This window comes from Mastacembelus armatus, chromosome 17, assembly GCF_900324485.2.
Source record: "Mastacembelus armatus chromosome 17, fMasArm1.2, whole genome shotgun sequence".
Lineage (NCBI taxonomy): Eukaryota > Metazoa > Chordata > Actinopteri > Synbranchiformes > Mastacembelidae > Mastacembelus > Mastacembelus armatus.
This window is the reverse complement of record NC_046649.1, coordinates 15,131,472-15,145,231: the sequence shown is the minus strand read 5'-3', so window position 1 is coordinate 15,145,231 and position 13,760 is coordinate 15,131,472. Positions and strand designations below refer to the sequence as shown.

General features: G+C 38.7%; 1 long non-coding RNA gene across 1 annotated transcript; it reads left to right on the top strand.

Moving 5' to 3' along the window:
• Positions 1–880: 880 nt before the first annotated feature.
• On the top strand, positions 881–11,814 carry LOC113134778 (uncharacterized). Its single transcript, XR_003296092.1, has 4 exons — positions 881–984; positions 7,201–7,513; positions 11,204–11,281; positions 11,467–11,814. It is a non-coding gene; the product is annotated as an uncharacterized LOC113134778 (long non-coding RNA).
• Positions 11,815–13,760: the final 1,946 nt, after the last annotated feature.

Genomic DNA, 13,760 nt, shown 5'->3' with positions numbered 1-13,760 from the left:
AACAACCACAACTGCTGGACTCTTTTTTCCGGGCATGACCCTTAAAGGAACAGTTTAACATTTTGTGAACTGTGCTTTTACACAGATGAGACGATCATTACCCCATTTTAATTAGTGAACTTCTTTTGTTTGACTTTACTTTTAATCCTTCATCAAAATTACATTGTGATTTTGTGGCACAAGAACTGCAGTTCTCAGTGTATTTCTACATTGGCCATTAATCAAAGTTGTTGTTTCCCTAATATCCAAATGACAGGCATACCATTTTCTTAACAGGAGTTTAAGGACCTGCATGCAGAAGGTAGTGCCCACACACTAATTAGTCTTTTATCAACAAATTCTAATCAGTTTGTAGAACTTACAAGGGTATAAAATGCATCCATCCATTATCTATACCCGCTTATTCCTTAATCAGGGTCACGGCGAGCTGCTGTTAATCCTTATATGGCTTGGTTAAAAATTTGAATAGGAATTAAATCAAATGAAGCTGTATGCACTCTGCTTACTGACCTTTTTTTTTTTTTTTTAAAAACAATAACTAGTGTATTCTAGTTATTAATCTACCCCTGAAGGGAGCAGCCGAAAGGAAAAGAAGAAGTATGAAATAAAAATGCAATCAAAATGTCAAAGTGGTCATAGACTAGTGTCATGACTATAGCATGTGGATGGTGACAGGTGCACTGGTGTGAATTGTCTGAAGAAAAAATGGACCACTATAAATCGCCTGGCTGAGGACAGGAAGTTGCTGCTGCCGTTAACTTGGCTAACAATTAGCTTTTATAACAGACTGAGGTGTTCAAGGGAGACAAACTGGTTAATGAGTGCTGTCAGAAAAGGACTTGTCATGGGAAGCCTGTAGAAGGTAACCTAAGAGGGTATGAAAACCATCATAGCAGAAAGACATTGCAATTGCCACACATTACTGAATAGGACACCTGTGATTTTGAACTTTGTCTCATTGTTTGGCTTCAGTTCATCTGCAAGGTAACTGCAACAAAGCCGCTTTTTAACAAATTCAATTTCAGTGTCTAACAATAATTACTATACCAAAGATGCTGAGGCTTAAATTAAAGGAGGTATGAATGACATCAATCTAATTCAAAAAGCTTTTCTCACTACATGTATTTTACTGTGACTACTGTGGAAAGTGATAGAAATCAGTCTGATTGTTGTTTGCAATGAGACAAATATTGTTTGTAACAAATATTAACTGAGATTTTGCAAATAAAAAGCTGTTACTATATTGATAATTTATAATAGGTTTTCATCATTCTGCTTTACATATTGGGGTTTTCTATTTTGCTCACATGTCATTCTGTGGTAGCCCCAAAATGAGCTAGCAACAAACTGTGAATGAGGCCCTTGACTCCTTCTTGGACTATGGCCCTGCTGAGGATAAGACTCAACATGAAGATGTAGTACATGACGACTTTGAAAAAAGAGACACAAACCTGAATTTGAACCCTTTTGATAAACTTTAACAAATTAAGGGAGGGCAAAGAAAGACACGCATTCATTATCACATACTGCAACTCAAACAAGAGGGCAAAAACACACTTGCAGCTGTAGGACAAAATGCAACAGTTATTTATTCTACAAGTGAACTGGGGATGTGGCTAAATGGGGTTTTTCATACATACTATAACCAGGAAATTCTATAAAAGATATTAACAAAAATGAATGTTTATATACAAAGATGGATATTTTCTAAATAAAACCATGTCACTCATCTTTGGTTGCAAACACAACAAATGGCAGGAGCTATAAGAATTGTGCTTATTTACAGTGGCACATTTGCGGTAGGCTATAACCAAATGAGAACTTTAAAAGTTTCATATTACTATGCAGAACCTCTTAGAATTCCTTCCAAAGAATATAGTAGGTTAATTTCTTGTCTTAGAATTTTTAGTAGTCATATGGGACTGGTCAATTTTAAAAAGAAAAATATTAGATAAGTGTTAAACACAATGTGATTTTAATACTTGATCCCTGTTTTGCCACCAGATTAGTGCTAAAAGAGAAATAATTGAATTTATCTGATAGGCAGCTATTTAACCATTGCTTTGTTGACAAATAATTTGATCTCATTAATGATAAAAAAGAAAAGTCAACCAGCTCAGATTTGTTAACCTAGTTATGTATCCTCAGCCATGTGTGACAGGCTCATCTGACCTTAACTGCAATAAAAATAAATCACATATAAAGTTTAAATGTGTCACTTCATAGTTAGTGTATAACCACAAACAGAGAATGAACTGGGCTAAGAATCTAGAAATTCAGTATTAACATTACATTTTAAATTATACTGTGTAATGTCCTTTAAGCACCATGATGTGTGTGTGTGTGTGTGAGAAGTAAACTTAATTTGGAAATTTTGGATTTGATTAATTTTGCACCATCACAGACATTGCCATTTCAAACCATTGCAGTAATCCACATTTTTATTTTGTCATCATCTTTTAACATAATATCCACTTACTAAAATTCAGTGTGAGATTGTGGTCTAGTCATTGTATGTTCATAAACCTTTAATTTTATTTTGTTTTACCTCTAATGTATTTTTCTGTGGAGATCAGGAAGAATGCAACACAGTGAGAGAGCTCCCTATGTGTGTTTGTAATCGTGAATCCACTAACAACCAATCAAAGCTCCATTACTACTGCGTTTTAAGGCATTAGAGATGTCAACATTGTTAAGGCATGTGTATTGTTTTCTCAGTCAAGGAAAATTAGAAAATGAATTCCTCTGGGCTGGACTGGAGTGTGTTCATGTGTGGTGATAAGTGAGGGCGGTGCGCATGTGTGGGGGTCAAGGGGTGGGCGTCTTCGAGCAGAGCTAAGGTGGCTGTGGTGGTGTGGAGGGGATAGGATGCCAAATTGTGCTCAGTCACTGGCAGATCATTTTCAGTGAGACAGCTCAATTGTGGGAAAAGAGTAAGCACGGTGGATCTGCCATTTGTTTTGCTTGCTGCAGTCTTTCACCCAGACACACTGAGTACATACTTATTAAAGATGCAAACACACACTTTTCTACCAGAAGCATCACTGTTAATTGTAGGGAGAAATTTGTTTCTGAACACCTGCAAACTAAAGTCCAGATCATTAACAGGGTGTTCTTGTACAGGTACTGTATGAAGGAAAAAGAACCAACAAGACATGGCTGGGTATTTTTGTCTTAAAGTGGTACTTCAGCTAAACCATAGTATGTTCACTGTGTGCTCATATACTGACTTTATACAAACAAAGTCCTCTCTTTTTACATCCCCCCTATATCCCCTCCTTTTTACATCCCTGGCAAGGAAATGGCAGCTCGAGCACAGTTAACAGCAGTCATTGCATTAGGACAAGAGAGGTGTGGCTGGCCTTAAATGACAGGACAAATTGTAGTGTAAGAAGGAGGGCCAGAAGCCAGCAGTGGCACATGGGAGGTGGCCCCTGAGCAGCTCAGCGGGGTCAACCTGGTCTCTCTGTTATATGAACAGGAAAGGTGTGTGAACTTTTGCCTTGTCCTGCTCAGTCCATCATCCAGCAAATGGAGCACATCAGCCACACTGGGGGGAGAGCGCTTGGCTGGGGGGAGAGTGGAGAGGTGGGTAGTGGGGGTAGCTGAACACCTCACACAGGCTCCCTTTGTGCTCTGGGCAGGGGTTTGCATTACTAACTGGTTTGTGTGTGTGTGTGTGCGTGTGTGCGTGTGTGTGTGTGTGTGTGTGTGTGGTGGGGGGGGGGATCAGCTGCAAACTGCAGTAAAGGAGATGGGAGGAGTATATTGGAGCAATACAAGGAGAGCATACTGCTGGAGCAATTACCGTTTGGGCATTAACATGCTCTAACACATGATCATCTATCTTCTTATTTGAGGTATCACCTGGTCTTCATTTTTGAGTATCCATTCATTTTATTGTGCACGCTCTCAAATGGGACTCAGGCCTTTCTCTATACAATCAGTGCAGATTTTCAGTTTAACTTGTCAAACACAACCCTTGCTAATAACATTAATAATGGCTGCATTTCATGTAGTTGTACTAGTAACAGGGCCATTGCACTACGCACACTGGCTCCCAAGAACAGTTTACTGGCACACTTTAATGGAAGCATGTTACCAACTGCTGTGTTTACTGTAGTAGTCACACCTGTGCATCTCCTGTTGTGACTAGTCAGCAGTGAAACATTATTAGGTTCAACTTGTGCTGCTTATTTAACTGTTGTGAGCATATTGGTGTATCTGTGCACTGACCAATGCACTAGAGCATGTATAGTGGTGTATAGATGTGAAGCTATATGAGTCAAATGATGCACAATATATGTCAATATATGGATTGAATAAGATAGGCAGAACAAATTAGTTTCTTCATTTTTGTTTCTGGCATCAAATTAATGTATTCACCATGCCTGTTTGCCTGTATAATTTTTACCTAATGAAGGTTTGATGGTCATCACTAATCACTAATACAGTGAGTAAAAAATGTGTATTTAAGCACATAACATGATGAAAATCTATCTCACAGTATTTGTCCTATACATACTTAAATGTGCCTGCATCTGAAAGGTCTTCCTTCTTCCTACATTTGGGCCATTTTCACAGAGGAACTGGGACGATGTGTGAGGAAATGCCTCTGATTTGGTAGGTCAAGTGCCTGGTCCAGAGCTGCTTTCCAATACTAGTTTGCTCCAACAAACAAACCTCACACAAGCATTGATCCAGTCTGTCCCTCTTTTCTCTCTCACAGAGAAATGCAGCAGTTACAGTGCATGTTTCCATCTTTACTTCTGCCTGTTTTTAGTTCACTCATGCATGAGCCGTGCCTTTATATGCACAGTCACATAAAAGTACAACCAAATTTAACTTTGTTACTATATTACTATGACTGTACGTCTATTTAAAGATTTGAGCAAAAGACTGCTCTGTTTCCTCCCAGTGGGACCTGAGTAGGAGTTCAAAAAGATTTAGAGGAGCAGTTTAAACCGGAATATTTTAAGATGTTTATTATTACAGAATAGCTGTCAAGATTTCAGTAAATTTCCCCTGATGATGTTTATAGTTTATATTGTTGGAGTTCAAATGTTGACGTTCCTCTTCAGGAAAGCTGCCGTCAGTAGCAATGTTTTGATAATTGATGGATCATTTTTCCTAATCATATTTGTTGCTCCTACCATATATTAGACACTATAAGTTATTCATGTGTCTAAATTACATTGGTCATGAAGATAAATAGGTTCTCTTGTGAAAGGTAAATGTGTAAAAGGACTCTTCTAGGACTGTGTAGAAGACTTGCTGAGAATCAAAGAAGCTGTTTTTACCTTATTACTGATTAGCAAATATGAGAGTGGGTAAGAGGGTGCAAATGAGGAAGATAGGAATAGGGACTGGAGACTGTACAATTAATGAAAAATAAATGTGAATATGTTTCATTTATTATACACTACTATAAATAAGAAGAGCAGAGCTTGATAGTATAAATCCAATATAATGGTCAATTTCAGTCAGACCACATGAAAAAAGGAAAACATCCGGGACACTCTTACAAAACTTGATTGTGAAATTTAGTCATGTAATCTAATTAAGATGTCACTATGTGGACAGAATATTGAAGAGAAAAAGCCACAGATTTTGTCAATCTGTACGATTGATTTAATTAACTGCAAATCTCTTGCTGTGACCCCTGTAATCCTGTTTTTTTTTCACTCGGTAGAAATTAAACTTTAACTATAAATAGAGGTGGATAATGCAGTTGACCCAAGGGGTTAATTCTCAGGCTTTTGGATGCTTTCATCCCCTGGAGGCCCTCAGCCCATGGTCTCCTCAGGTTACATTACCATGAACTCGAGAACCACCACAAGGAAATGAGTTCATATAGAAAAATGAAGCCAGGATTTGCTCTGCTCGGGCACCTTTGGAGACACTCCCAAGATCAGAGGTCGAACATCGGCTGGACCTAAGTCCCGATTAATACCCTGATACCATGCTATGTCATGAGGTCAGTGGGAATTCAGATAAAGAGAAAAACTAAAAAAAATAAAAGCAGTAAATCACTAAAGGTAAACAGCAGACATGATCATTTTGTTTGAATGTGTAGTAGCGTTCCCGTTTCAACACTTGTCAGAAAGATAGGCAAACTTACACATGAGAAGTGACAAACTTAAATGAAATGTCTCAATTAATACCAGATGAAAGCACTTGTTGAGTACAGCCACTCAGAGCTGTGTGTGCGCATGTCACGGTGCAGCTTTGCTGACTAATTGCTCTTTTACATAATCCTAAATGTTTTTACATAATCTCAAATACTGTTTACACATGAAAACTCTACAGGATTAGTGTTATAAAGTACTTCACAGTGCCAGTATAAATATACATCTTATGGGACGGACCGAACCGTTTCATCATTTATCTTTCTACATTTGTTCACCTAATCAAAATACTGTTGGATAAATAGATATATGTGGCCTGAGTACACATACAGACGTCAAACAGGAGATGACACGTGACTCAGCCCACACCTTTATTTCCAGTATTTATTTGCCCATGTTGGTGACACTAAGGACCTGAGGGCATGGATTTATGTCACACTAACATGATATATGTATCACGCTACGAACATATTCACACATTCGCACACCACACACTACACAAACTTACAGTGTACAAACAAGCACGTGTGCACAGCCACAGTCGCTCCCAAATCAGAAAAGGAACACTGATTGCCTGAGCAGCTGAGTTAAGTTGAAGTCTGGAAGCTCCATTGAAATCGCTACTGTGGAGGACCTGAAGGTAAAAGTGTCTCGTGGGGAGCAGCGCTCTGGGAAAATGACCATTGAAGATTTGTTACTGGAGGTATCAAGTAACACATGGACATTCCAACTTCTTTGTAGGTACAATACTTTGTGTCAAACCTATTTTTATCAAGATTTTTTTTAATCTTTTTATTTATCATACTACTGTACTGCTGGTCATTTTCAAATGCATGCTGCAGAGTTTCAATCTTTTTCCCCTGTGCAATCATTGGTTTCCATTTTTTTTGCATGGTATTAACAGATTTTTCAAACTTGCTGCAGATCATAATGGTTATCCATTATATCAAATAATAATTTCTTTTATTTGGGTAAAAACAGGTTTTCAAGAGTCTGCTTTTTTCATGACACAATAAATGGAAAGCAACTCATATATTTTAAAAGTAACAGCAACGTTCTTGTCCCATTTCAGGATGCAGATCCGTCTTGAATCACTCTTGTTCCAACTGCACATGCCCCAAGTCCCCCACTACCTCAGCACCGCCAAACCCCCAGTGGATGCATTAATCTTGTACACCCAGGAGGGAAAAATCCAGCAGCTGCCAATGCAGTCCCACCCAGCAAGCTCTGTCCCAGGAGTTCTACTAATTCCAAGGTCATGTGGATGCCTCGGCCCCTTCCCTCTCACCCTGTCTGCTTACCCCAACTGCAAGGAAAGGAGAGGAAGTGAGGGAGAGGACGGTAGAGGAAGACAGAATATGGAGCTTTCTCTATCCCACAGACATGTGAGTGTGGAAGAAGTTCTCTCATGCAACAGATCTGAGGGCCCAGATTGCTGAGGTGTGATGGGGCATGTATTTCTGGAGGTGGGAGGACAGGGGAGGTCTGGTGTTGTCTTCTGAGTTCTCTCCATCTTCGGTGATTGAATATTTCATTAGTGGCGCCCAGACCAGTACTAGACATTCCTAAATCTCTCTCAGGTGGCCAAGGCAAGAGACCTGGCTTCTATTAATATGAATATTCTGGAGACTTCTGTCTCACTTTTACAGGTGTGTGCAATACTGGTTCCATATCAGACAATACCTCTCAAACAAACCTTTTCGTGACTTTTCTTTAATCTTATAAAGAAATCAAGCAATTGAATTTATTATTGTAAAAATAAATGTAGCATCAATGCAATTTTCCTGCATATTGTAAGTTATCAGCTGTTTCACATCTGTGGTTGCAATACTTTCCTAGTCTTCCAATTTTTTTCCTTTAACATACCAGACTCACAGATTTTAAAACATACCAGGAACTCCATTTCATGCGTTTCATTCCATTTTTCTCAAATTTCTCTTTTTTTCCCTTCTGTCAGTAGCCTAGGGGCAAGTGCAAATTTTAACTTCAGTTCAGCTTCACTTGTTTGTGTCCACTTGTGTCTTCCATTAACTTTGTTTGTGTTGCCTCTAAAATCCCCTCAATCCTCTGTGAATGCACTTTATAGGTTGACATGATAAAAATCAGGCAGAAAAATCAAACTAACCACTGTCACCACAATGCAGATGAAATGCCAAAGACACAATAAATAACATGCACATTTACTTTTAAGTACTTAACAAATACTTTACTCCCTGCTTACCTATTTTCCCTACTTTCATTGTTTCTACTCTTATGACACTAACAACTGTAGGCTCTCATGTAGCCTGTGACTCACATATTTAAGTTCTGCATGAGTGAAGTCTTTTAGTCCTCTTTTCTCAACACTTCTTTTCAGTCCAGGAAAGCGATGAAATGATGCCTTCTTTGTATTGGTTGTAAGTGAGATACTCACGGTAATAAATGGTAACTCCTGTCAGCAGCATGAACTTTCTTGCCAAACTTGGATGTGCAGTGAAATGTTTAACTTTGGAAAGAGGTCTGCAAGTCCCTGTGTAAAATAGAAACTATCAACCTAGAATTATCTCGTGGCATTCCAAAAAATACCAAACCTGAATGACAAAAATATAGAGCAAATGTGTGTTGTAGAATATAGCACTGTAGCTGAATCTTTTGTTTTCCTGGGTAATCAGGTTTTCTTTTTGTCCTTTTGCCAACCCCATGTTTAATTCTAATTCAATCAGCAAGTCCATATGTTGCAATGTTTTTTTTCTGTTTCGAGCATGGGGCCTATCAGGCCGTTGCATTAATCATCCCTTTAAGCCAGCTCTCCCACCAGTGTCCAACAGACTCATTAGCTGAACCTGAGATGTGGTAGTCATAAATTCTGTTGAGGGTAAGCAATGGTATGTGACAACCATGGGAGAAATTATCAGCTAGGTGATCCACCATGTTGGCCATTGCAAAGAGACAGCAGGGAGTTACCTACAAGGGAGGGATGCAGGGACCAGGAGAAAGAGGTTAGGTGTCAAAAGGGTCCCAGCATCCAATCCTGAGCACAGGTTGGTGGGTAGTGGGACCCTGACAGTGGGAGATGAATGGGAGGGAATTATCTACTCGCTCAGCCAGATAATTGCTCCATTTGGTCCTGAGTTAGAGAATAGCTTCTAATTAGCTCCCTGCAGTTCCCTAGACCTTCACTCCTCCCCCAAAAGAAAACACTCTCACACATGTTGGAGGGTTAAGCAACTGGGTCACTTTGATGACACCGAAAAAGTAGCAAACTCCTCAACCAGTTGGCAGCATGTCTGATTTGAATGGTTTTCCACTTTAAAAGAGAGAAAAAGTTCAGTGTCAGTAAACACCGATTGCCAGTTTGGTGCAAGTTGACTTTCACACTGTAGCTGTCCCATGTGAGTGAATGATTTACAGGTCAGCACTATCACATTCCATATTTTAGGTGTTGGTTATATGCAAATTATCTTAAAATGATGCATGAAAATGACAAAACGTGTGGAAGTAGGAGCTAGAGCTTTCATTACCTTATCCAATCTTCAAAGCAATACTTCAAGGGTTAGGGTTTAGGCTTAGGGTTCAGGTTAGGATTAGGGTTCAGACCAGTTGGCATTGCTTAGCATAAAGACATAACATAACAAAAATCCACCAACAACTCTTAAACTCACTAAGTACTACATCATGTCTCATTTATTTAATTCACAGAAAAACTAAGTTGTGGTTTTATGGGAGACAATTAGTAGAATCTCTGTGAAGTTAGTACTCCCAGTCAAGATTCAGTTTTGCAGTGGCACCAAACTGAACTAACCACCTGTAAAACTGCAAATATAATTTTTAGTTTTTTTTTTTTTAATAATAATTACATTTTTAAATTAGTGACCATTAGAGCTGCATTAGAGGAGGCACCTTGTTTCTATTAAATTCAAGCACTGAAAAGGAAATTAGCATCAGAGTTACTCCACCAAATTTTAAGAGCCTTTTGGGCTATTATCACCTTACCAGCAATAAAGAGGTGAAACAGTGGGTGTGTATGCATGTGTGTTGGTGGGTGGGGGTATTGAACTTCTCTAATTAGCATTCTATTTATTTGTTCTCACAGTTCAAGAGCAAACCCCACCCATTTCCTCGTATTGCTAATAGGATCCATAAACCAAGAGGCTCACCAGCAGTTTGCCCTACTGACAAGGCAATGTACATTTACACTGCAGCCCAGCTCATGTTAAGTATTTTTGCTGGTTGTATACACAGTATTGCTGCCGAGGCATCAAACTTTAACCTTTAGAGTGATGAATGTTTTCATGCCACGCATCGAGATACCTTGCCAGGCAGATCTTTATTCAGAGGCAGTTGAAAGTCATTCTGCAGTATTGAATATCAAACAGCCACAATGGGCCAGTTGAGACCACTGTGGGGAAGATAACCTTCAGCACTCTAGCAGTAGAAGGCGGTGACAGCTTTAGTGCACATGCCTATGTCCCTGCGATTGGGCTTCATGGGGACCCCTGACACGAGGAACCTGCAGAGATTGGCCCTGCTCTGGGCTGCTGTTAGGGTTGAATGGGGTTAGAGTGGGTGATGATGGCTGTAAGCAAAGAAATGTAGAAGAGGGTTTAAAGTACTGTAATAACCACCCCCACAACGTTTGGTAGCCTCAAATGGGATGAGGACAGCTCGCCTTGAGACGCTGCATGAGGTGTAGATACGAGTGTTAATACAGCCGTGAGCAGCAATGATGAGCCAAATTTCACAACGTTTAGACACAGGAAGCACTAATTGCTAGTTTGCCACACAGTGGCTCTACGTCAGTCTGCTGCGTTGCACGTGTATATCATCATGGTCATTCTCAGTAACCACTGAAGTTTGGTGTTTGTCAAGGAAAGCATTTTAAATTTATGACACATTTCCTTTTATTTGCTCAGAGGTGTAAATTCATCGTAACACTATGTTGTCATATTTCAACATATCAAAAAAAATGCTCACAATTTGACATATGCAATATGTTGACATCAGTTCCATATACCTACCAAGTTTCGTGTGTGTAGCTGAAACTACATGCCAGTCTATTTAGCCGCTGCATTCATCTTTCTTTCTTCTCTTTTTAGGCTTCAACCTGTAAAGCCCCTTAATCCACTGTCCCAGTCATTCAAGGAGTCGTTACTGAAGTTCAGAGTTAAGCAAAGGTATCTCTATTTATTTATCTAAACTTTTGTCATGGTCACAGTTAACAATAGAAATTAACCTAATAAATAAAAATACCTTTGATTTTATATAAATGTTTCTATGCTGGTTTAGTAGATGCTGTGAACATCTAAATATTTAAATATTTCTGTTTATTACACACACCATATTGTATGTCCTCTTCCAGATTAATGACACTGGGCTGACAGGGCCATACTTCCAGCTGAGCATTCAGCATCTCTCTGGTGCTGAAACAGGAGAATCAGCTTTCAGAAAGAGATAAAAAGATATCAGAACTGGAGCACTGACATTGACAACTCACTGGTGCGCATCATGAAAGGGAAACCACGTATTCTCATTTGTATTAGCTCTGCAAAGGAAGCTGTCTAGGTGGCTGCACTGCTGACTATACACTAGACTAGTTGATCAATTCAAACCCAAAGTGAATGGGACAGTTCCACCACAGAAACCTGATCTTAACATACTTTTAGATTATATTATAAGCGATAACCTTTACAAGGTTAAAAAAAATCTAGAGTTCAGTAAATGAATAATAAAATTATGTTAGAGTATAAAAATATTATTGTTCTACAAAATGAGTAACATTTGTTGACACTTTGCTGCAGTATGTACATGCTGAAGCCTCCTGTCTTTGTAATGATGAATTTTTATATTGAGCATAACATTATAATGTCTAGTAATAACTTTGATAAAGGTCTAACATTGCCAAAATGCCAGGCATATTACTATATTAAGTTTCATGGCAAAACAAACTGCGTATTGATTTTTTTCTGCAGACTGCTATTTGCTGTTCACTGGTGATGTGCCTAGTTTAAAGAAGAGCCTTATTCCACTGTTATGTACTAGTTGCATAGATGAAGGTATGTGCTCTTCTCCTGAATGTCAAAAGTTTAGATGATTCTAGTAACCTCAAACTAGCACTTTAAGCAGATTGCACTATTAACATGATATACACTGAATCACTTCATTATACTGAGATTACTGCTAAATAGTATTAAAATATGCTGAATAAAAAACCAAAACAGATTAAATTCAATTCACAATTTGGATGTTCTCTTTACAAAGTTTTAAGAGCTACGTTTTTGTTTTTCTAGAGTTTTTTTTTTCTTCAAATCAGTTACCTACAACCTGTATATATTATGAATAGATATTAATATTTTATCCTTATGTTTCAAGCATCCATTTTATTTAATTACTGCTGTTATATCATTAGTGTCCTAACTTTAGATAAGCATTCTTTCTCAGGAGTAGAGCACAACCAAGTACATTTACTCAAGTACTGCATAGCTGGCCTGTGAGCACCTTCGCTGTGCATGGGTTGTACCACCCTGCCCCTTGGTCTCTGGTTCTTCCCCACCAGAGGGGACTGGAAGGGGACTTCCAGCTACTCATAAAAGAACTATGATAAAAGCACTGTAAGCAGTAACTTGATAGGATGCAAAACTGGTGCCACAGTGTTAATAGGGCCATTTAACTGGCAGTGATGACAACATCAGACCTGAAAAACAGGTTTGCACAATGTCGTTATGTTGTTTTAATAGGAGTGGATGCAGATAATAAAAACATTAAAATTAAAGAAGTATCTGAAGTTAACAGGTACAATAATTATCCTACTACTAATAATAATAAAAATCCTTACAGAGGGCTTCGCACCTCTAAAAATGGAGGAGGCTAAATGTTTACGAAGCATTTTGGATGTAGGAGATGACAAGCACTTCCATCACTACAATGGAATGATATCATATAATGGTTCAAACAAAGCATTGATCCACGCCACCACCTCTTCCCACCCCACTTATTCACTTCATGGATTTTTCACGGTAGACTCAATTTCAGGTTCATATTTTCATATTTGTGGAATTCCATCTTATCTATCAACTGTTTGTTTGAAGTGATTTCAGATATCCCAGTGTAACCACAGGAACTAAGAGCTGTGGAGATTTCATTGGCAAATGGGTGGGGATGATGGGAAAGGCATCCCGGAAAAATAAACTGCAGCCAGTGATCCCCGTGTGCAACATAATCCTTTCTCAAACTCCCCTGTTTATAGACAGTGGGATTTCTATCTGCAAATGTGGCACACAGTGTTTCTGTTCCTGATCACAATGACTGTCAAAATGAAGGTGGTATGTATTCAGAAAAATGTACCACAGTGCCCCTGGTCACATGATCTGTCAATTTGAACTGACATGTACAAGTACAGGCAAATACTTCAACACAGACTCACTAAAAGGCGACACAAACTGATAGAGGTTAAGCAGCGATCCTCAGAAACAGCAGTATATCATTAACCCATTAGTCATTAATTTTGTTTGACAAGCAGGGATTTATCACTTTTGCTTATAAGGAACAATTTGGAAAATAAGGGGTAAGAGAACATGAGTTTGCTCTGCAGATCCAAAATGAATGTGTAAATAGCTGTATTAATTGTAAGTTTCATATGTCAAATATTATGTGAAT